The following is a 22,759-nucleotide window of genomic DNA, read 5'->3' on the forward strand; positions in this document are numbered from 1 at the left end:
TTATGTCGTTACAGATTATTATAAAATTATTAAAATATTCCATTGTTGTTATTATATTGGGTATTTTGATATTGGGTATAATTCCCTGTGTTACGTAGTAAATCCTTGTTTATCTATTTTATGTATAGTAGTTTGTTAATCTCATACTCTTAGTTTATTCCTTACCTTCTCCCTCTCCCTTTTGGTAACCATGTATTTGTTTTCTACGTCTGTGAATTGTTTTCTGTTTTGTATACAGATTCATTTGTATTATTTTTCAGGTTTCACATATAAGTGATACCATGTAGTATTTGTCTTTCTCTGACTTCTTTTCAGTTCAGTTCAGTCGCTCAGTCATGTTCGACTCCTTGTGACCCCATGAATCACAGCACACTAGGCCTCCCTGTCCATCACCAACTCCCGGAGTTCACTCAAACTCATGTCCATCGAGTCGGTGATGCCATCCAGCCACCTCATTCTCTGTCATCCCCTTCTCCTCCTGCCCTCAATCCCTCCCAGCATCAGAGTCTTTTCCAGTGAGTCAACTCTTCGCATGAGGTGGCCAAAGTATTGGAGCTTCAGCTTTTACTAAGCATAATATTCTCGAGGTCCACCCATGTTGCTGCTAATGGCAATATTCTATTCTTTTTTTTATGGCATTGTATACATGGCACACATATATATTCCACAACTTATTTGTCCATTCATCTGTTGATAGACATTTAGGTTGCTTCCATGTCTTGGCTATTGTAAGTAGTGCTTCTATGAACATTGAATTGCATGTATCTTTTCAAATTAGAGTTTTTGTTTTTTGTTATAGCTTCCCAGGTGGCCCTAGTGGTAAAGAACCCACCTGCCAATCCAGGAGAGACGTAAGAGATGCAGGTTTGACCCCTGGGTCGGGAACATCCTCTGAAGGAGGGCATAACAGTCCACTCCAGTATTCTTGCCTGGAGAATCCCATGGACAGAGGAGCCTGGCGGGCTGCAGTGCGTGGGGTCACAAAGAGTCGGACTTGACTGAGCGACTTTCACTTTCACTTTTTTCATACCAAGGAGGGAATTGCCAAATCATATGGTTGATCTGTTTCCAGGTGTTTTTTTTTTAAGGAACCCCCTACTGTTTTCCATAGTGGTTGTGCCAGTTTACACTCCCACCAGTATTGTGTGAGTGTTTCCATTTCTTCACACCCTCTCTAGCATTTATTATTTGTAGACTTTTTGATGATAGCCATTCCACCATTGTGAGGTGACACATTATTGTGGCTTTGATTTGTATTTCTCTAGCATTGTTGAGCCAGAGAAGGCAATAGCAACCCACTCCAGTCCCCTTGCCTGGAAAACCCCACGGACAGAGGAGCCTGGTGGGCTCAGTCCATGGGGTCGCGAAGAGTCGGACACGACTAAGCGACTTCATTTTCACTTTTCACTTTCATGCATTGGAGAAGGAAATGGCAACCCACTCCTGTATTCTTGCCTGGAGAATCCCAGGGATGGGGGAGCCTGGTGGGCTACCATCTATGGGGTCACACAGAGTCGAACAAGACTGAAGCAACTTAGCAGCAGCAGCAGCATTGTTGAGCATCTTTTCATGTGCCTATTGGCCATCTGTATGTCTTCTTTGGAAAAATGTCTGTTTAGGTCTTTTGCTCATTTTTCATTTGAATTGTCTGTTTTTTTGGTATTGAGTTGTATGAGCTGTTTGTTTATTTTGAATATTAACACCTTGTCAGATGCACAATTTGCAAATATTTTCTCCCCTTCCATAGGGTATCTTTTCATATTGTGAATAGTTTCCATAAGTTTATAGGGTCTCTTTTCATGTTGTAGATGATTTCCTTTGCTGTGCAAAAGTTTTTAAGTTTGATTAGGTCCCATTTGTTTATTTGGAGAAGGCAATGGCAACCCACTCCAGTACTGTTGCCTAGAAAATCCCATGGATGGAGGAGCCTGGTAGGCTGCGGTCCATGGGGTCACTAGGAGTCGGACACGACTGAACGACTTCACTTTCACTTTTCACTTTCATGCATTGGAGAAGGAAATGGCAACCTACTCCGGTGTTCTTGCCTGGAGAATGGGGGAGCCTGGTGAGCTGCCATCTATGGGGTCGCACAGAATCAGACACAACTGAAGAGATTTAGCAGCAGCAGCAGCATTTGTTTTATTTTTGCTTTTCTTTCTTTTGGGAGATTGATCTAAGAATATATTGCTACAGTTTATGTCAAAGGATGTTTCGCTTATGTTTCCTCTAGTTTTATGGTTTCATGTCTTATATTTAGGTCTGTAAAGCATTTTGAGTTTATTTTTTTATATGGTGTGAGAGAGAGTGTTCTCATTTCATTGTTTTAATGTAGCTGTAAGCTTTCCCAGCACCACTTGTTGAAGAGGCTGTCTTTTCTCCATTGTATATTCTTGCCTTTTTTGTTGTAGATTAGTTCAGTGTAGGTTAGTGGGTTTTTTTCTGGACCCTCTATTCTGTTCCACTGATCTATGTGTCTCTTTTTTTGTGCCAGTACTATGCTGTTTTAATTGCCGTAGCCTTGTAGTATAGTCTGAAATCTGGGAGAGATATAGTTTTTGTTCTTTTTTTCTCAGGATTGCTTTGGCAGTTCTGAATCTTTGTGGTTCCTTATAAATTTCAGGGTTATTCGTTCTGGTTATGTGAAAAATTTAATGGATATTTTGATAGGCATTAAATTTGTAGATTGCTTTGGGTAGTATGGCCATTTTAGCAATATTAATTCTTCTAAGAGCACAGAATATCTTTCCATTTTTTTGAACCATCTTTAGTTTCCTTTATCGATGTTTTAGTTTTCAGCATGTGGGTCTAGAAATACCATAAAAGTTCTGAGGAATTAATTATGCATTCTGATAATTGGCTTGATATAAAAATTTATATTATATATCCCACTTCTATACACTTAAGGTGTTCTGAGCCTTGATCTTCTTAGTGCCATATGAAATAAAGCTCTTAGGAAAAAGAAACTTTTAAAGTGGAAGACAGATCATATTGTATACCACTTTTCCCCCCTCCTTTCTCATGAAGGTTACCACTTTATTGAAATGATCATCATTACTAACCCTCTGTCTGTAATATTGCATGTAAAATTTTTTCTAGGTGGAGACATAATGTAAAAAGTAATTTTTATAGAGAAGGAAATAAAATTCCTTGAAAGAAAGTGAAAGTGTTGGTCGCTCAGTGGTGTCCAACTCTTTGTGACTCTATGGGCTGTGGTCCACCAGGCTCCTCTGTCCATGGAATTCCCCAGGCAAGAATACTGGAGTGGATTGCCATTTCCTTCTCCAGGGGATTTTCCTGACCCAGGGATCAAACCCATGTCTCTCACAATGTGGGCATTCTTTACCATCTGAGCTACCAGGGAAGCCTTGCCATCCTCTGAAGTCTCTGAAAGGGTTTTCTTTCTCCCACCCAATATTTCAATAAAATCTGTGTCCTTCTTAATCCAACTTCTAGCCTTGTATTTAGAAATATTAACAATAAATAATTTTCTTGGGGCTTAAAAAAGAGGAAGAAGGAGAAATTAAGCATATTAAAGTTTCTGTTACTTATTAGGAAGTTCTCTGAAGGTATACCTAAAGAAATGAAAAAGCTTATGAAATGTGTAAACAGATGCTATTTTCCTTCTCTCCGTGTGTTACTAAAGTGTGTTACTAAAATTGATATATAAAATATTTTTTTTATTTATGGTAGCTACAGTTTCTATTAAAGCAGAAGAAATAGAGGTGAACTATAAAGTGAACTATAAAGCTGGTTTCCTCTCTACTCTGCAATCTAGGAGAAAAACTTTCTCCCAAGGACAAATCTGGTAAGTAATTGTCAATTCATTCTTTGTAATGTTTTGGGGCCAATATGTGGAGTCATAATTTGTCAACTATAGCCATAAATTATTGGTTTAGTTCAACTAAGAGATAATATAAATAGATTCCATAATATGGAGGATTTTTTAGCTTTTAATTTACGGAATCTTGGATCTCAATTCTGATGTTGGAAAAGCCTGTATGTATAGAACCATGTTCATGTATGTGTTAACTATTCATAAAACATTAAAAACAACAAACTTGTATGCTGGTTAAGTCCAAGTCTAGTCTTAGTAATTTAAAAATAATATGAATATAGTTAAAGAAGGTTAAGAAGGTCTTGGAGAGCAAGGATCTAGAAAACAGTTCAAGTTGTTGAGTTTATAAGAATGAAGGCTAAGGGATGATATTGCTTTTCAAGTAGATGAGAGGCTGAGAATGGTGCCTGTCTTTTTCCCGTCTCCGTAGAGGAAAAGCAGCAGGAGAAATATAGATAAGAAAAGTCAAAGCTTTTGAAATTAAGGATGTTTAAGATTAGAGTGATTGACCTTGGGAAGTTGTAGAATCCTTTTTCTGGAAGGTCTTCTGAGTAGTCTGATCATCTGCCAAGAACAGTTTATATATCCATCATAAGGCCTTTTAATTTTATGTTGTTATGGTTTTATTTTGTCAAACATATGGTGATATATATCTAACACAGTAGCTGACATGATATATTTTTAATGACAGAATTTATAAACTAGTAGAACTTGACTTTAGGAGTATTGTGGAAACTTATAGAGTTATTTTATGAGCACAGGTATAGTCATTTGTTTTATTCAATTTGTTCCATTGTTGACCATGTGATCGTCATTAACATGTTTAAGTTTTCTGGTTCATATAATACTCTTCAAATACATGTGTTAATATTAGTAGAAATTGAATTGTGACTCTTAATGAATGTCCTCTATCAAGTCTGGAGAGAAGGATGGGAGGATAAATTTAAAGAATAGTTTGTTCAGATAGGATTGTTGAGGACAGCTCTGTGAAATTTGAGAAAAGGTGAAGATTTCAAAGGAGAATGGACCACAGTGTGATAATCTGAAGATGGCATTTGTTCCTCATTTCTTCCTATTGATTCAGAGAAAGTACAGAAAGTAAGGACTAAATAAGTTATATTGGAAACTTATAAGGTACCTTGTGACCTTAGGGGGAACCAGATTTTTTTTTTTAAAGAGTAGATTGCAGAGAAGTGAAAAATAGTTTTGGATAAAAGAGTTTTTCCTCAAACGGATTCGCTAGTAGTTGACAGATAGGGCAAGATGGTAAAGAATGACAGAAGTGGAAGAATAGGGTGTGAAATGAGCGTGGTTGGGAGAGTTTGAGAGATGTGCCTGGCAGTCAGAAGCAAAAGGGAAAAAATAATTGTGCTGTTGGAGATGAGTAAATAAAACAAATAAAAGAAGTACTTTAGTAGAAGGCAGACACAGGTTAAAGGAAAATCAGGGCCATTAGGATAATAATTCTTTATGAGCAGGGGTGTATTAAAGATGACCAGTTATTTATACTAAGGAAAATGTGAGGGGATAGTAATTATTCCAGGTCTGAGAATGGCACATGCATGTGAAAAGTAACCAGGATGACTGACATCTTATTTGAGGAAACGTTTTCTGGGACGGTATTCAAAGACTTAATTCTTTTTGAATATTGACTGTGGAGTTTCTAGGCTCTAGTGACATTGACATAGAAAACCTCTAGGAAGACCAGGATCAATATGGAGAGGTCAGGGGGTTGGAAGTGCTGTGATATTTATCTGCTTCACATCCCTGTATAGAGCTGTAGCCTTTTGTAGGAGACATGCATAATTCAAGACTATTCCTGGCAGCAAAGAATGGAAAGTTTGCCATTGCCTTGTGGCGGTAGCTTAAAAGAGTTTATAAATCACTCACCAGCCAGTTTTGAAACTGTGATTCTTAATGAATTATTAATTGGAGGGAATTTTGCATTATTTCATATTGTGCATATAAAGTGAATCTTAATTATCAAGTCATTTTACCTGTGCATAAAATGCAGCCATGTACCGTTAGATCTTCCAGCTAACACTTGTTGAGTGCTTCTTATATTTCAAGCACTCTATATGTATAAATTAATTTTATATTCAGACATCTCTTTGAAGTAGGCACTATTATTTTGTCCCCACTACCTCAAACCTCACTTATGGATGAGGAAACTTGGCACAAAGATTTTTGCTCAATTCTGTGGTAGAATGTTCTAATTAAGAGAACTAGGATTTGCACTCTGGCCTTCTGGCTGTGGACCCATGCTCATAATCCCTGTACCACATACCTTTTTATATAAAATTTTTTATTTGAAAGTGAAAGTCGCTTAGTCATGTCCAACTCTTTGTGTCTCCATGATTTCCTCTAGGTCAGGATACTGGAGTGGGTAGCCTTTCCCTTCTTCCCAACCCAGTGATCGAACCCAGGTCTTCCACATTGCGGGCAAATTCTTTACCAGCTGAGCCACAGGGACGCCTAAGAATACTAGAGTGGGTAGCCTATACCTTATCCAGGGGATCTTCCTGACCCAGGAATTGTACGGGGGTCTCCTGCATTGCAGGCAGATTCTTTACCAACTGAGCTATCAGAGAAGCACAGTTTGAAAGTTACTTGGAAACTATTTTGCTTTGAACATTGTGACGAGTATATTTATGGGTGGCACAATTTACATCAAAGAAAGTGGCTTTTGTGAGCTGCTACATGGAATGAAAATTGATTTATTGTTTCTGCCAATACACTCAGTGCTACTGTTATTCAGAAGACCAGATTGGATGGTGTAACCTTAGTGAGTTTACCAGTGTCTAACTCTCAGTCTTATGGTCTTAAGAAAGCTGGTCTGGACAGTAAGTGTTCCAGAGAGGATTAAATTAGTCTGACGACCTCATCAGCTTAAGATGTAGAACCAGAATGCAAATTAATTTAAATATAATGAGATGAAACTGTTATAAAAACCAGTTGTAACAATATGATCAGTGTATTTTCTTCCAGGTGGTACATATAGATGGGAAACCAAATTACAAAAGGTTTCTTGGTGAACAACAGGCGTCATTAATATTTTGAATATTTCTTTTTTTTCATAATATTTATCTATTTCAAAAATTCCTCAAGGATTTCATCAATAATAGCTGCTATTGGCATGTACTGTTAGTCCTTAACTTATAAATAGCCTCCAGCCCTGTGCCCTCCACCAGGGGCTCTGCTGCCATAGAAACAGTTGTTAATAAACATGGGTATTTTAGAGAATCTGTGGGTTCAGAATTGAAGAAAGGGAAGAGTCTGTTGAAAGCAGTTACTAAGGGTGTTAATTTCAGGGACAGACTCCTAAGTAGGCTGCATTTGCCTGAGTAGAGCTCTTGACCAATAATGTATTTCTATAGCACTGCCTGAGGGGCTTCCCCTCACTTCTGTTGTTCAAATTTCACCAAATATTGCTTTTTATTTTTCAAACATTTTCTTAAAACTATAAATGTTTGTGTGTGGTAGGTATTCTTAGTGACCTCCCTTCTATCCATTCCCTATTGCTTACCTTCATTTTGTTAGGGGCAGCAGTGTTCCCAGCTCCTAGCAAAAAACCTTGAATAGTTGAAGCCCGTCATGACAATCCCATTCTCCTTTGCCAGTGATCATAAAGGGAAGACTGCTGAGCTCAGGGATTGCCTTCGCTCTCCTGATAAAGAGAACAGAGGTGGCTGGTGCTCTCTTCTTTCCCCCTACTTTCTGCCTTAAATGCAGACGTGAAGCCTGGAGATAAGGCAGCCATCTTGTAACCATGGGATGACGGGTATGAGAGTGAAAAGATGATTTTAACAAGCTGAGGACCATGGAGAAGAAGGTTTGACAGAGTCTGCAACATTGTTGAACAGCTCTTCCAGTCTCGGACTGCCTACCTCCAGACTTATTATGGAGACAATTAAGGAGAGGAAAGTTGTAACCCTTGTTACGTGGTCATAGAGCATTTGATTAACCTATACCTGCTGTCCCATGGAAGGCAGCCTGTACAAACTGAGACTGCATGTTAGGAGAAATGAAAGGAAAAATTTGGAATAATGTGCATATTGGTTACTTCTTGTGGCTTTTCAATAGGATCCTACACAAGGGAGTGAACTCAAATTAGTGCTTCTCAGCATGAAAGCAGAGAGGAGAAGAATACAACTTTGCTATGGAACTTACCTGCCTTGAGCTTGTACTCTAAATTTACAGAGTCCTATAATTTGAAATTTTGGGATTGAGGGTAGTATCTTCTTACCTAAGACTTGTCGTTAGAATTGCCTTGTCTTTTATGATGGTTCAGAGGTCGGCAGCTAAGAGATGAGAGTCTCTAAACCTAAAGATTATTTCTAGAAACTTCTGGAAACAATTTTTTGGTTGTGATTACTCAACAAGGACTTTCCTGGTGGCTCAGACAGTAAAGAGTCTGCCTACAATGCGGGTGACCCAGGTTCAATCCCTGGCTTGGGAAGATCTCCTGGAGGAGGAAAGGGCAACCCACTCCAGGATTCTTGCCTGGAAAACCCCATGGATGGAGGAGCCTGGTAGGCTACAGTCCATGAGGTCACAAAGAGTCGGACACAACTTAGTGACTTCACTTTCACTTTCACTCACACAAGGAATTGATCTGAAGCAATTAGACCAGAAACTTGATATGTTTTTGAGGGAACTGTAGTACAAAGCTGACAATTAGTTGTAATTGTCTTTACCTTCCAAGCAAACCTCATCCTTTTCTCCCTATGTCAAGCCAGGATGAAGTAGGCTACAAAAGTTTTGAATCCCCTGGAAAAAGATATGGCTGCAGAGGACAGTGACAAAGCAGATCCTCCTGAGACTTAAAGTAGGCGCTGTCAGATTGACTGACCAAGGGATTTATTGCCTGCAGGGGAATTTGTGATTTCTGTCCAATAAGATATGATATGGATTGTTGATTGTGGACGACTGTGTACTTCTTATTATCTCCCTTTCTCAATGGAATTTTTATTGAGGTCACTTGGTTCTTTCTTTTTCGTCCTTGTATATATGTGAGGGGAGTTGTTTAGAGACAGCTTCTCTTTTAGCGATACAAATGGTCAGATAAGAGTTGTCATATTTGGTCTTCATAGAGCAGACAGAAAATCAGCCAGAGATCCTGCATCATGCAATGACTGGATGACCGAGTGGGGCTGTCTTCCTGGAAGAGAGGCTGAGTGTGTTGTGTTTAACACACATTAAGAAGTGTGTGTGTGTGCGCCTATTGAGTTGACTGCAGACACTGATGGCTGACCAATCCATATTCATTCCTTACCTCTATCGTAAAAATTAGAAAAGTTAAATATTTGATTTTCCAGTCTTCCCCATTGCTACAATAGTCATGTAATACAATTGTGGCCCATAAACCTGCTGAGGGACTTCACCGATAAAAGAATCAGACAGGGCTGGAGTTAATGCTTGGAGCTGCAGTGACCATCTTAAAATCATTAGGCAACAAACTTGAATGGAAAAAGTAAACTCACTCAGGCCTGCTCTTGCCTTCTGAGATGGCCCACACTCTGCCTGTGGAGTGTGTTTCTCTCTAAATAAATCCATTTCTTACCTTAAAAAAAGGAAACACACTCAGGATGGTGGAACAAAAATATTAAAGATATTGATGGCATCATTGATTAGTAAACCACCCTTAGCAATCACCAAGTTCAAGGTTTTTTGTCTTGTGAAAGAAGTGAATCTGTATTGTTAATACTCTTGTGAACTGAGTTCACTGTTGCCTACAGCCCAAACCACCTTAAACTGATTCAGTATAGATATCTGTTTTCTATACTACAACCTCAAAGATTGTTTTTGTTTATTGGTTCATTTTTAGCATGAAGCCTTATTAGTAAATAGTTATATGAAGTGAGAAAAAGATTTTTTAAAAAAGCTTTACAATAGGCTGATTCACATGTAAATAGCATTATTGACGTGTTACTATGGATAGGCATCTTCTCCATACGTGGCCTAGCCTACTTTGGTTACTTTTTGAAATAAAATATGGGTATAGCTCAGCATTGTACATTTAATATAATTAGGGAACACCTTTTGGAAATTGGTTTCCCATGCTGAGGTATGCAGCAGGAAAAGCTAAAATTGTTACCACCAAATAAAAGTCTTCAGGAAGAAATTGCTGACTGGAGTAGAATATGTTCAATATAAAGTCTTGGCTTTTGTATAGAACAATCTTTTAGTTCTGCATCATTGACTACTAGTAAATGTTTACTACTTCCAAAATGGTGTTTTACTCTCTACGCTTTATTTCAGAGCATGCATTTTTTTATTCCAGTGTCCTTTTAAATGTTTTTCAGAACATTTCATCATTTCAGAACAATTTTTTATTCCAATTTTTGACTCAACCATATGAGGTTCACAATTGTATTTTCCTATTTTTTGCTTTTCTTAACATTAATTGGTTGTAGTAGACATGTGTGCCAGCTTTTTATATGAAAAGGAAATTCTTGAACACCAACCAAAGGTAAATATGGAGTTAAGGAGAACAGACATATTTCTTTGGATGTATTTTATAGAAAAATTATATTTGGCTTTTTAATTTGTGTTCACATGTTGACAAAATGTGATCCAAATCATTTTTTTCATTTTCTAAAATCTATTTTAATCTGAAGGGGTTTTAAAAAAATACATTAAATTCTAAAAACAAAGCTTTTAAAATTGTTTTTAAAATAAACTGAGAAGGCCTGACACTGAAGATCTTTTTATTACCATGTCTAAATACGCATGAAGGGATTTTGAGGTATTGAGATATATTGGTCTCCACTGATTTTCTTGCTTACTGGCTTCATACATAATATTTTGCTTTCCTTTCCTGATGTACCCTGAGTCAGGCCTGACAAAAAAACTACTAATATTGTAAGACTAGCAAGCTAACATCTAAGTGGGAAATTCTTAAATATATGATAAGGCTATTTTTGAGCAACCAGTGTAAACTCTCTGATCTGTTTCAGCTAAGATTTGAACATTCTATAGAAAGAGTTTGAAACAGCTGAAAGCTTGGGGATTTCTTGATTTACTCTTATTTTTAAGCATGGGTTGTTGTTGGAGTGGTGGCTTTTATGACTATCATATAAAGTCTGTCTGCCTGGTGATTATCTACTTTTTACCCTGTTTTCTGGCTTTTCTTAAATCATGTATGACGTACATATGCCCATCTTTCACTCTGAGATGCAGCCTTGCTGGGTGGATGCCTCCCTCTCTGGCCTCATCTTACGCCACTATCTGCTCAAACTGCACAGGTCTTCTCTTAGTACAGATACCCCAGTTATCTGACTACTGTCTAAGTCCCCTCATTAATGATTCCAAAGGGAAGGCAAAGGTATAATAATATTCACTAATGAACAAATCACTTGTAAAGCTGACTGTCCCTCATACACACGTTCTTGTCTAGCTTAGGAGCATTGTTGGCCAGTCTTTTCATGATTGTTGAATACGCCTATAAAACACAAATACAATACAGGTGATTTTAGGGCAACACTGTGAATCTTGAAAAGATGTAGGAGAGATGATGAAAATGACGTTGGGGAACTCAGATCACAAATGAAACCAATGGCAAATGAAGATGTGGCAGACTTAGGCTGCTGAAAAATAGAGAAAAATAGAGAAAGTGCAATGATGATGACAACTTATCTCTTTAAAAAATTCAATATTAGGATTCAAAGAAGGCCTTGGGAAAACTGTCATCAATGTTAAATTTTTACAACCATCTTTACAATTGTCCATATGGAAACTAGGCACTAGGTGAAGTCTGTTTATATATGATACAACTTTGTCAGAAAAATTATGCCCAAATCCCTACTTGATTTGTTCATTCTAAGGATTAACACACAATGATATCACTTATCAGTTCAGTTCAGTTCAGTCGCTCAGTCGGTTCCGACTCTTTGCAACCCCATGAATCACAGCACGCCAGGCCTCCCTGTCCATCACCAACTCCTGGAGTTCACTCAAACTCATGTCCATCGAGTCGGTGATGTCATCCAGCCATCTCATTCTCTGTCGTCCCCTTCTCCTCCCACCCCCAATCCTTCCCAGCATCAGAGTCTTTTCCAGTGAGTCAACTTGTTGCATGAGGTGGCCAAAGTATTGGAGTTTCAGCTTTAGCATCAGTCCTTCCAATGAATACCCAGGATTGATCTCCTTTAGAATGGACTAGTTGGATCTCTTTGCAGTCCAAGGGACTCTCAAGAGTCTTCTCCAGCACCACAGTTCAAAAGCATCAATTCTTCGGCGATCAGCTTTCTTCACAGTCCAACTCTCACATCCATACATGACCACTGGAAAAACCATAGCCTTGACTAGACACTTATATATGGAGTCTAAAAAGAGTGGTACAATTGAGCCTATTTACAAAGCAGAAATAGATTCACAGTTGTAGAAAACAAACTTATGGTTACCAACAGGGGAAGGTGGGGGGTGGGAGAGATAAATTGGGAAATTGGGATTTACATATACACACTACTGTACATGAAACAGATAACTAACACTAATCTACTGTAAAGCACAGAGAACTAGTTGATACTCTGTAATGACCTATATGGAAACAGAATCTTTAATTTAAAAAGATATATTTATGTGTATGGGCTTCCCAGGTGGCACTAGTGGTAAAGAACCTGCCTACCAATACAGGAGACATAAGAGACGCCAATTCCATCCCTGGGTCAGGAAGATCCCCTGGAGCAGGGCATGGCAATGCATGCCATATTCTTGCCTGGAGAAGCCCATGGACAGAGTAGCCTGGTGGACTGGAGTCCATAGGGTCCCAAAGGATTGGACACCATTGAAGCGACTTAGCATGCATGTATGTGTATAACTGATTCACTTTGCCATACAGCTGAAACTAACAACATCGGAAATCAACTACACTCCAAGAAAAGTTAATTATAAAAAAGAATTAGCACATAGTTGCAATTATAACCCAAACTCTTTAAGTATAAGATGAAATAAACATCAAAATTCTTACTCTTCTTTTTATATGAAATTTTAATCTCTGTTTAAAGTGGATTTTTTTTTTTTTTTGGCTGTGCTATGTGGCACATGTGGGATCTTAGTTCCCTGACCAGGGATCGAGCCTGTGCCCCTTGTATTGGGAGTGTGGAGTCTTAATCACCAGGGATGGTTAAGATGCTGCACCACCCAGGAAGTCCCTAAGTAGACTAACTTTAAACGGCTTTTTTTCCCCTAATAGCAATTATCTTCAGAGAAAGTGATCTCATATACATTCTGTACCTGGGATAGAAAAGAATTTTGTCTATCCAATATCTGGGATTTTGAGAATATACTTACATATTCCATTCATAAGTAAATTCATGAGACTACATATGTACAGTCTATTTACTATGGTAAATTTTTTAAAACTCTGCCACTTACAAGCTGTACTTTGAGGAAAGCCACTTCAGTTCTCTTGGTGTCCATTTCCTTTGTACAATGAAGTTCATCCCTACACTGTAGGACTGTTTTTAAATTTTTATTTGTTTATGTATTTGGCTGCACTGGGTCTTGGTTGTGGCATGTGGTGGGATTTTCAGTTGGCAGCATGTGGGATCTACTTCCCTGACCAGGGACAGAACCTGAGCCGCCTGCATTGGGAGTGTGGAGTCTTAGCCTTGACCCACCAGGCAAGTCCCCAGATTACTGTTAAGGACTCTATAATGTATATGAGGCTTCTGTTATTTTGTCTGGCATACTGTGAGTGTACAGTGAATGGTAGCTCTTATTATTAACTCACATGGATATTAATGTCCGTCACATTTGAACTTTTTTTTTGACTTTGATTTTCATATCCTCACTTCTTGTTCATTAAAGACTGAGAGCAGTTCTGTGACAGCCAAAGTATCATAGATACAATTTAGATTATTTCTTGAATAATCAGTTCTATTATCTGAATCTGATTCACATTTGGAGGCTAACAGAGATTTTCTTCTTGACCAGTCTCTAGCCAGGGTCCTCTAAACTGTCTTCTTAACTACACCCCAACCTTGAACACAACAGTAGCATGTCTTCTAACAGCTGACGCCACATCCCTAGAATGACCCTACCCTCCCATCCCCACCCCCTTTAAAGTGCCTGCTTGAGGAAAATCAAGGCTGCCAAAAGAATTTATTTATTTCAGCCAGCACCTGAAGATAGAGTTCCTATCTCCCAGTCTCTTTGGGAGTGTAGGAGCTTACCTTGGATGACTGCCAGTTAATAAACCCAGATGGGACTCACGTGGAAAAACCCTTACACCTTCTTGCTTTTTGTAATTTTTCAAGTCATTCACTCTACTAAGCCTCCACTCGCCTCCCCTCCCTATTCCCTCATTCTCCCTTGAAAACACCTAGTCACCTCATAGTTTCTTGCCTTCTTTGTTATAGATTAATTTACCATATATATATTGGTTCGTTTCTGGGTCCTCTATTCTGTTCCATTGATCTATGTATTTGTTTTTATGCCAATACTATACAGTTTTGATTGCTATAGCTTTGTAATATAATTTGAAAGTGTGGATTGTGATGCCTCCAGCTTTGTTCTTCCTTCTCAAGGTTGCTTTGGCTATTTGGGGTCTTTTGTGGTTCCATACAAATTTTAGGGTTATTGGTTCTGTTTCTGTGAAAAATACCATTGGAGTTTTCATAGGGCTTGTCATATGTAGCCTTTATTATGCTGAGGTACCCTTCATCTACATCTGCTTTGTTGAGAGTTTTTATCATACATAGATATTGAATTTACCACATAGTTTTCTTCATTGTGGAATCAGGCTTCAGTTGAGCATCATTTACCTTTAGCCTGAAGAAATTTCTTCATTGTTTTGTAAAGCTAGGTCTATTAGCCACAAATACACTTCAGTTCAGGTCAGTCACTCAGTCGTGTCGAACTCTTTGCAACCCCATGAATCACAGCACGCCAGGCCTCCCTGTCCATCACCAACTCCTGGAGTTCACTCAGACTCATGTCCATCGAGTCGGTGATGCCATCCAGCCATCTCATTCTCTGTCATCCCTTCTCCTCTTGCCCCCAGTCCTTCCCAGCATCAGAGTATTTTCCAGTGAGTCAACTCGTCGCATGAGGTGGCCAAAGTATTGGAGTTTCAACTTTAGCATCAGTCCTTCCAATGAACATCCAGGATTGATCTCCTTTAGAATGGACTGGTTGGATCTCCTTGCTGTCCAAGGGACTCTCAAGAGTCTTCTCCAACACCAGAGTTCAAAAGCATCAATTCTTCGGTGCTCAGCTTTCTTCACAGTCCAACTCTGACATCCATACATGACCACGGGAAAAACCATAGCCTTGACTAGACGGACCTTGGTTGGCAAAGTAATGTCTCTGCTTTTTAGTATACTATCTAGGTTGGTCATAACTTTCCTTCCAAGGAGTAAGCGTCTTTTAATTTCATGGCTGCAATCAGCATCCGCAGTGATTTGGAAGCCCAAAAAAATAAAGTCTGACACTGTTTCCACTGTTTCCCTATCTATTTCCCATGAAGTGATGGGACCAGATGCCATGATCTTTGTTTTCTGAATATTGAGCTTCAAGCCAACCTTTTCACTCTCCTCCTTCACTTTCATCAAGAGGCTTTTGAGTTCCTCTTCACTTTCTGCCATAAGGGTGGTGTCATCTGCATATCTGAGGTTATTGATATTTCTCCAGGCAATCTTGATTCCAGCTTGTGCTTCTTCCAGCCCAGCGTTCCTCATGATGTACTCTGCATATAAGTTAAATAAGCAGGGTGACAATATACAGCCTTGACGTTCTCCTTTTCCTATTTGGAACCAGTCTGTTGTTCCATGTCCAGTTCTAACTGTTGCTTCCTGACCTGCATACGGGTTTCTCAAGAGGAGAACAAGGGGTTTCTCCTCAAGGCCGCCCCTCCTGACCTTGAACGTGGAGTAGCTCTTCTCGGCCCTCCTGTGCCCGCGCAGCCACCGCCTCTTGGACATGGGGTAGCTCCTCTCGGCTGCCGGCCCTGACCTCGGGCGTGGGGTAGCTCTTCTCGGCCACGCTTCTGCGTGTGGTCGGTTGCGTAGGAGCCGGCGTCTCTCTCGTCTGCGCTGCCTAGACGCGAGAGACGCCGGCTCCGGCGGCGCAGACAAATACACTTACCTTTCATTTTAGTGTGTCTCTATTTTGTGTCATTCTTTGAAGAATATTTTTAAAATTAATTTTTTAATTGAAGGATAATTGCTTTACAGAATTGTGTTGGTTTCTGCAAAACAACAGCATGAATCAGCCATGGGTATATGTATGTTTTTCTTAGGTATGGAATTCCAGGATAGGAGAATTTTTGTTTTTTCTTCAGCATTTGAAAGATACCATTTTTCTTCTGACTTACTTTGTGATGGGAAATTAGCCATTGGGTATTTTTTTTAAGCTACATCATCCCATTTCTGAATTCTCCAGCTCCTGGCAACCAGTGTTTCACTCCCTGCCTCCATGAGTTTCACTTTTCCATGTCACATACAAGTAAAATGATGTAGTTCTTGTCCTTGTGTGTCTGGCTCACTATAGCCTTTCCTGTGTCCTCAAGGTTCATCCACGTTATCACAAATGACAGGATCTCCTTCTTCCCTGAAGCTGAATAACAACTCGTTGTTAAATACACTACACCAAAATGACTCCAACCATTCATTTGCTGATGGATGTATAGACTGACTCCCTGTCTTGGGTGTTGTGAATAACACTGCCGTGAATGTGGGAGTTCAAATAGTTCCTTGAGATTTGATATCATTTCCTCTGAATGTATACCTCGATAGGGGACCACTGGATCACATGGCAGTTCCAATTCCAGTCTTTTGAGGAGCCACCATACTGTTTTCTGTAATGTTTGTATCAGTCTGCCTTCTTGTCACAAAGGCTCCCTTCTCTTCACATCCTCACCAACACTTTTTTTTTTTTTTGTCTTTTTAGTAAAAGCAATTCCAACATGTATGATGTGATATCTCACTGTGGTTTCAGCCTGCCCCTCCCTATTGATCATTGATGTTGAGCATCATTCCATATATTCGTTGGCCATTTGTATGTCTTCCTTTGAGAAATATCTATTCAGGTCCTTTGCCCATTTAAAAAATCGGGTCATCTGTCTTCTTGCTGTGGAGTTATTTGAGTCCCTCATATAATCTAAATATCTGCTGCTGCTGCTAAGTCGCTTCAGTCATGTCCAACTCTGTGCAATCCCATAGACAGCAGCCTACCAGGCTCCCCTGTCCCTGGGATTTTCCAGGCAAGAGTACTGGAGTGGGTTGCCATTGCCTTCTCCATCTAAATATCTGCTGCTGCTGCTGCTAAGTCACTTCAGTCGTGTCCGACTCTGTGTGACCCCATAGATGGAAGCCCACCAGGCTCCCCCGTCCCTGGGATTCTCCAGGCAAGAACACTGGAGTGGGTTGCCATTTCCTTCTCCAATGTGTGAAAGTGAAAAGTGAAAGTGAAGTCGCTCAGTCGTGTCTGACCCTTAGCGACCCCACAGACTGCAGCCTGACAGACTGCTCCATCCATGGGATTTTCTAGGCAAGAGTACTGGGGTGGCTTGCCATATCTAAATATCTACTCCTTACCAAATGTATGGTTTGCAGAATCTTTTCCTATATCTTTTTTAAGGTAATATGAAGATATCTCAATATTAATTCTTCCAATTCATGAACATGGAATATCTTTCTAATTATTTGTGTCATCTTTAGTTTCTTTTTTCAATGTTTTATGGTTTTCACTGTACAGCTTCTTCACCTCCTTGGTTAAATTTGTTTCTGAGTATTTTATTCTTTTATAAGTGGGATTGTTTTCTTAATTCCTCTTTAGATAGTTTGTTGCTAGTGTATAGAAGTACAACTGTTTGTTTGTAAATTGATTTTGTATCTTGCAGTTTCACTGAATTCATTGATTAATTCTATACATTTTTTGGTGGTGTCTTCAGGGTATTCCATGTGTGATATCATGTATCTATAGACAGAGGGAATTCTATTTCTTCCTTTTTTTTTTTAAATCTAATTGTTCTGACTAGGACTTTCACTACTGTGTTGTCTTCTTCCTGAACTTAGAGGAAAAGCTGAAAGCTTTTCACTATTGGATATGGTATTAGCTGTGACCTTGTCATATAGATCTTTATTATGTTGAGGTATGCTCCATCTGTACCTAATTTGTTGAGTGAGTTTTTAATCATGAAAGGATGTTCAGTTCAGTTCAGTTCAGTCGCTCAGTCGTGTCCGACCCTCCGCGACCTCATGCATCACAGCACGCCAGGCCTCCCTGTCCATCACCAACTCCCGGAGTACACTCAAACTCATGTCCAGAGAGTCGGTGATGCCATCCAGCCATCTCATTCTCCGTCGTCCCCTTCTCCTCCCGCCCCCAACCTTTCCCAGCATCAGAGTCTTTTCCAGTGAGTCAACTCGTCGCATGAGGTCGCCAAAGTATTGCAGTTTCAGCTTTAGCATCAGTCCCTCCAATGAACATCCAGGATTGATCTCCCTTAGAATGGACTGGTTGGATCTCCTTGCAGTATAAGGGACTCTCAAGAGTCTTCTCCAACACCACAGTTCAAAAGCATCGATTCTTCGGCGATCAGCCTTCTTCACAGTCCAACTCTCACATCCATACATGACAACGGGAAAAACCATTGCCTTGACTAGACGGACCTTGGTTGGCAAAGTAATGTCTCTGCTTTTTAATATACTATCAAGGTTGGTCATAACTTTCCTTCCAAGGAGCAAGCGTCTTTTAATTTCATGGCTGCAATCAGCATCCACAGTGATTTTGGAGCCCAAAAAAATGAAGTCTGACACTGTTTCCACTGTTTTTCCATCTATTTCCCATGAAGTGATGGGACCAGATGCCATGATCTTTGTTTTCTGAGTGTTGAGCTTCAAGCCAACCTTTTCACTCTCCTCTTTCACTTTCATCAAGAGGCCTTTGAGTTCCTCTTCACTTTCTGCCATAAGGGTAGTGTCATCTGCATATCTGAGGTTATTGATATTTCTCCCAGCAATCTTGATTCCAGCTTGTGCTTCTTCCAGCCCAGCGTTCCTCATGATGTACTCTGCATATAAGTTAAATAAGCAAGGTGACAATATACAACCTTGACGTACACCTTTTCCTATTTGGAACCAGTCTGTTGTTCCATGTCCAGTTCTAACTGTTGCTTCCTGACCTGCATACAGGTTTCTAAAGAGGCAGGTCAGGTGGTCTGGGATTCCCATCTCTTTCAGAATGTTCCACAGTTTATTGTGATCCACACAGTCAAAGGATGTTGCATTTTACCAAATGCTTTTTTGTAACTATTGAAATGATTGTAGGATTTTAATTCTTCCTTTTGACACTACACTCCTTCTTGGTGGGACTTGAACCTAGCCAAAACTCAGACTTGTGCTCGAACCCACAATACTTGGCTTAGGAAGGGACTTGAACCCCTGCCTTTCAATTAAAACCACTCACCTGGTGTCAGGACTTACTTAAGCTCAGTCTCTCTTATCTCATCATGGAAAGAATTCAGTAGCAGGCAAAGACTGAGTTTATCAGCATAGGATGCTTGTAAAAGATACAAGGAGGCAGGCAAAGGAGCACAGCCCCAAGAACAAAGAGGGCTACATTTTCATAATCAAAGAAAAATTGGGGAGGGGAGGAGACCACCTTCTTCCTCATTCTTGGGAACATATCAAGGCTTACATCATTAGTTCCTCCTTTGGCCCTGCATGGCCTTGTCATGACAGACACCAGGGCTGTCATAGTGCTATTTAAATCATATGTACATTAGCAAAAGGATGGTAAAAATATTAAAATATGGTAATTCATCTCAGGTTTTGATATAATGTCCCCTTTCACCTAATTTCTTTCCCTTTTCACCTATATTTCTTTCCTGGTTACAAGCAGAAATGCTACTCTTCAAAGACTGTTAGCTCTCTGACTTAATGTAACAGGATTCAGACCCATATCTGTTGTCTTGCATTTTAACTGTCAGGGTTTGTGACTTGTGTTTGGTGCTTGGATGCACCTGGTCTTCCTTCAGGGTAGTGTAGATTGTTGCTAGGTTATTGGATTCTCTTCTTAAATGGTCATTAGCTTGCAGCAGTCTCCCAAACTGCCTTAAAACTTCCTCTCTGTCCTAGTGGGATTTCTAAACTGACTGATTATCTTAGTTCAGTTCAGTTCAGTCGCTCAGTCGTGTCTGACTCTTTGCGACCCCATGAATCACAGCACGCCAGGCCTCCCTGTCCATCACCAACCCCCGGAATTCACTCAAACTCATGTCCATCGAGTCGGTGATACCATCCAGCCATCTCATTCTCTGTCGTCCCCTTCTCCTCCCGCCCCCAATCCTTCCCAGCATCAGAGTCTTTTCCAGTGAGTCAGCTCGTCGCATGAGGTGGCCAAAGTATTGCACTTTCAGCTTTAGCATCAGTCCTTCCAATGAACACCCAGGATTGATCTCCTTTAGAATGGACTGGTTGGATCTCCTTGCAGTACAAGGGCTCTCAAGAGTCTTCTCCAGCGCCACAGTTCAAAAGCATCAATTCTTCGGCGATCAGCTTTCTTCACAGTCCAACTCTCACATCCATATAGGACCACTGGAAAAACCATAGCCTTGACTAGATGGACCTTTGTTGGCAAAGTAATATCTCTGCTTTTTAATATACTATCTATGTTGGTCATAACTTTCCTTCCAAGGAGTAAGCGTCTTTTAATTTCATGGCTGCAGTCAGCATCCGCAGTGATTTTGGAGACCAAAAAATAAAGTGTGACACTGTTTCCACTGTTTTCCCATCTATTTCCCATGAAGTGATGGGACCAGATGCCATGATCTTTGTTTTCTGAGTGTTGAGCTTCAAGCCAACCTTTTCACTCTCACTTTCATCAAGAGGCTTTTGAGTTCCTCTTCACTTTCTGCCATAAGGGCGGTGTCATCTGCGTATCTGAGTTTATCGATATTTCTCCCAGCAATCTTGATTCCAGCTTGTGCTTCTTCCAGCCCAGCGTTCCTCATGATGTACTCTGCATATAAGTTAAATAAGCAAGGTGACAATATACAGCCTTGACGTACTCCTTTTCCTATTTGGAACCAGTCTGTTGTTCCATGTCCAGTTCTGACTGTTGCTTCCTGACCTGCATACAGGTTTCTCAAGAGACAGGTCAGGTGGTCTGGTATTCCCATCTCTTTCAGAATTTTCCACAGTTTATTGTGATCCACACAGTCAAAGGCTTTGGCATAGTCAATGAAGCAGAAATAGATGTTTTTCTGGAACTCTCTTGTTTTCTCCATGATCCAGCGGATGTTGGCAATTTGATCTCTGGTGCCTCTGCCTTTTCTAAAACCTGCTTGAACATCTGTGAGTTCACGGTTCACGTACTGCTGAAGCCTGGCTTGGAGAATTTTGAGCATGACTTTACTAGCGTGTGAGATGAGTGCAATTGTGCGGTAGTTTGAGCATTCTTTGGCATTGCCTTTCTTTAGGATTGGAATGAAGACTGACCTTTTCCAGTCCTGTGGCCACTGCTGAGTTTTCCAAATTTGCTGGCATATTGAGTGCAGCACTTTCACAGCATCATCTTTCAAGACTTGAAATAGCTCAACTGGAATTCCATCCCCTCCACTAGCTTTGTTCGTAGTGATGCTTTCTAAGGCCCACTTGACTTCATATTCCACGCTGTCTGGCTGTAGGTCAGTATCACACCATCGTGATTATCTTGGTCGTGAAGATCTTTTTTGTACAGTTCTTCCGTGTATTCTTGCCACCTCTTCTTAATATCTTCTGCTTCTGTTAGGTCCATACCATTTCTGTCCTTTATCGAGACCATCTTTGCATGAAATGTTCCCTTGGAATCTCTAATTTTCTTGAAGAGATCTCTTGTTTTTCCTATTCTGTTGTTTTCCTCTATTTCTTTGCATTGATCGTTGAGGAAGGCTTTCTTTTCTCTCCTTGCTGTTCTTTGAAACTCTGCATTCAGATGCTTATATCTCTCCTTTTCTCCTTTGCTTTTCGCCTCTCTTCTTTTCACAGCTATTTGTAAGGTCTCCTCAGACAGCCATTTTGCTTTTTTGAATTTCTTTTCCATGGGGATGGTCTTGGTCCCTGTCTCCTGTACAGTGTCACTAATCACTTTTGTTAATACAGAGAATCTCATTGATTGAATCATGTATGTTGAACCACTTACATCCCAGGAATAAATCCCACTTGAAGATTTTTAAAATACTGTTGAATTGATAGTGGTTGAATTGGTTGAATTTGCTAGTGTTGTGTTGAGGATTTTTGCATCTGTTTCATCCAGGATATTGACCTGTAATTTTTAAATTTTTTCTTGCTCAATCTTAATAAATGATAGTCAATTTTTCTAAACTTTTCAAAGATTAGATCAACTTCTGGCCTTGTTAATTCTCTGAATTGTATGTTTGCTTTTCATTTCATTGTTTCTGTTGTTTCCTTCTTTAAACTTTCTTTGAGTTGTTTTCTTTTTCTTTTTAGCTGGATGTTTAGCTTAACATCTGTAAGCCTCTTTTTCCCTTAACGTATGCATTTAAGGCTGTAAATTTTCCTCTAAATGTTGCTTTAGTTTCATCCACATTTTAACATATAATATTTCCAAAAGTGATATGTATGACCCTATTACCATTTATTTTATTGTTTTGAGTTAAAATATATTTTTAATTTCTTCGTTGAACCATTTAAAATTTCTAGTTTATTCTCACTATGGTCAGAGAACTTACTCCATATGATTTCAGTCATTTAAACATTTCTGAGACTTGTTTTTCAGAAGTGATATGTTTTTTATAAATCTGTGTATGCTTGAAAAAAAATGTTTAGCAGCAGGAGCACTGTTTTACATATCTTTATTAGCTCAAGTTTTTTTTTTATATTATGTAGTTCAAACCCATATCATTCAAACATTTTGCCTAAAAGAAATAACGTTTCAGTTACTTTTCCAGCAACAACTTTAAAAAAGTGGGTTTAT

At 39.6% G+C, this 22,759-nt stretch overlaps 1 protein-coding gene across 3 annotated transcripts in view; it reads left to right on the forward strand.

Annotated features, from left to right (window-relative positions):
- The window catches only part of NRG4 (neuregulin 4), a 117,437-nt gene that overhangs the window by 10,053 nt on the left and 84,625 nt on the right, over window positions 1-22,759 (forward strand). For 2 of the 3 annotated variants that reach the window (XM_055418046.2, XM_055418054.2), the window contains exon 2: window positions 3,691-3,805. The exons of the other annotated variant lie outside the window; for it this stretch is intronic. The gene's annotated coding sequence lies outside the window, so the exon portion shown is untranslated. The remainder of the gene's footprint in view (window positions 1-3,690; window positions 3,806-22,759) is intronic. 3 annotated transcript variants of the gene reach the window in all.

Source organism: Moschus berezovskii, chromosome 21, assembly GCF_049115385.1.
Source record: "Moschus berezovskii isolate FMDL1 chromosome 21, NW_MosBer_1.0, whole genome shotgun sequence".
NCBI classification, from domain to species: domain Eukaryota; kingdom Metazoa; phylum Chordata; class Mammalia; order Artiodactyla; family Moschidae; genus Moschus; species Moschus berezovskii.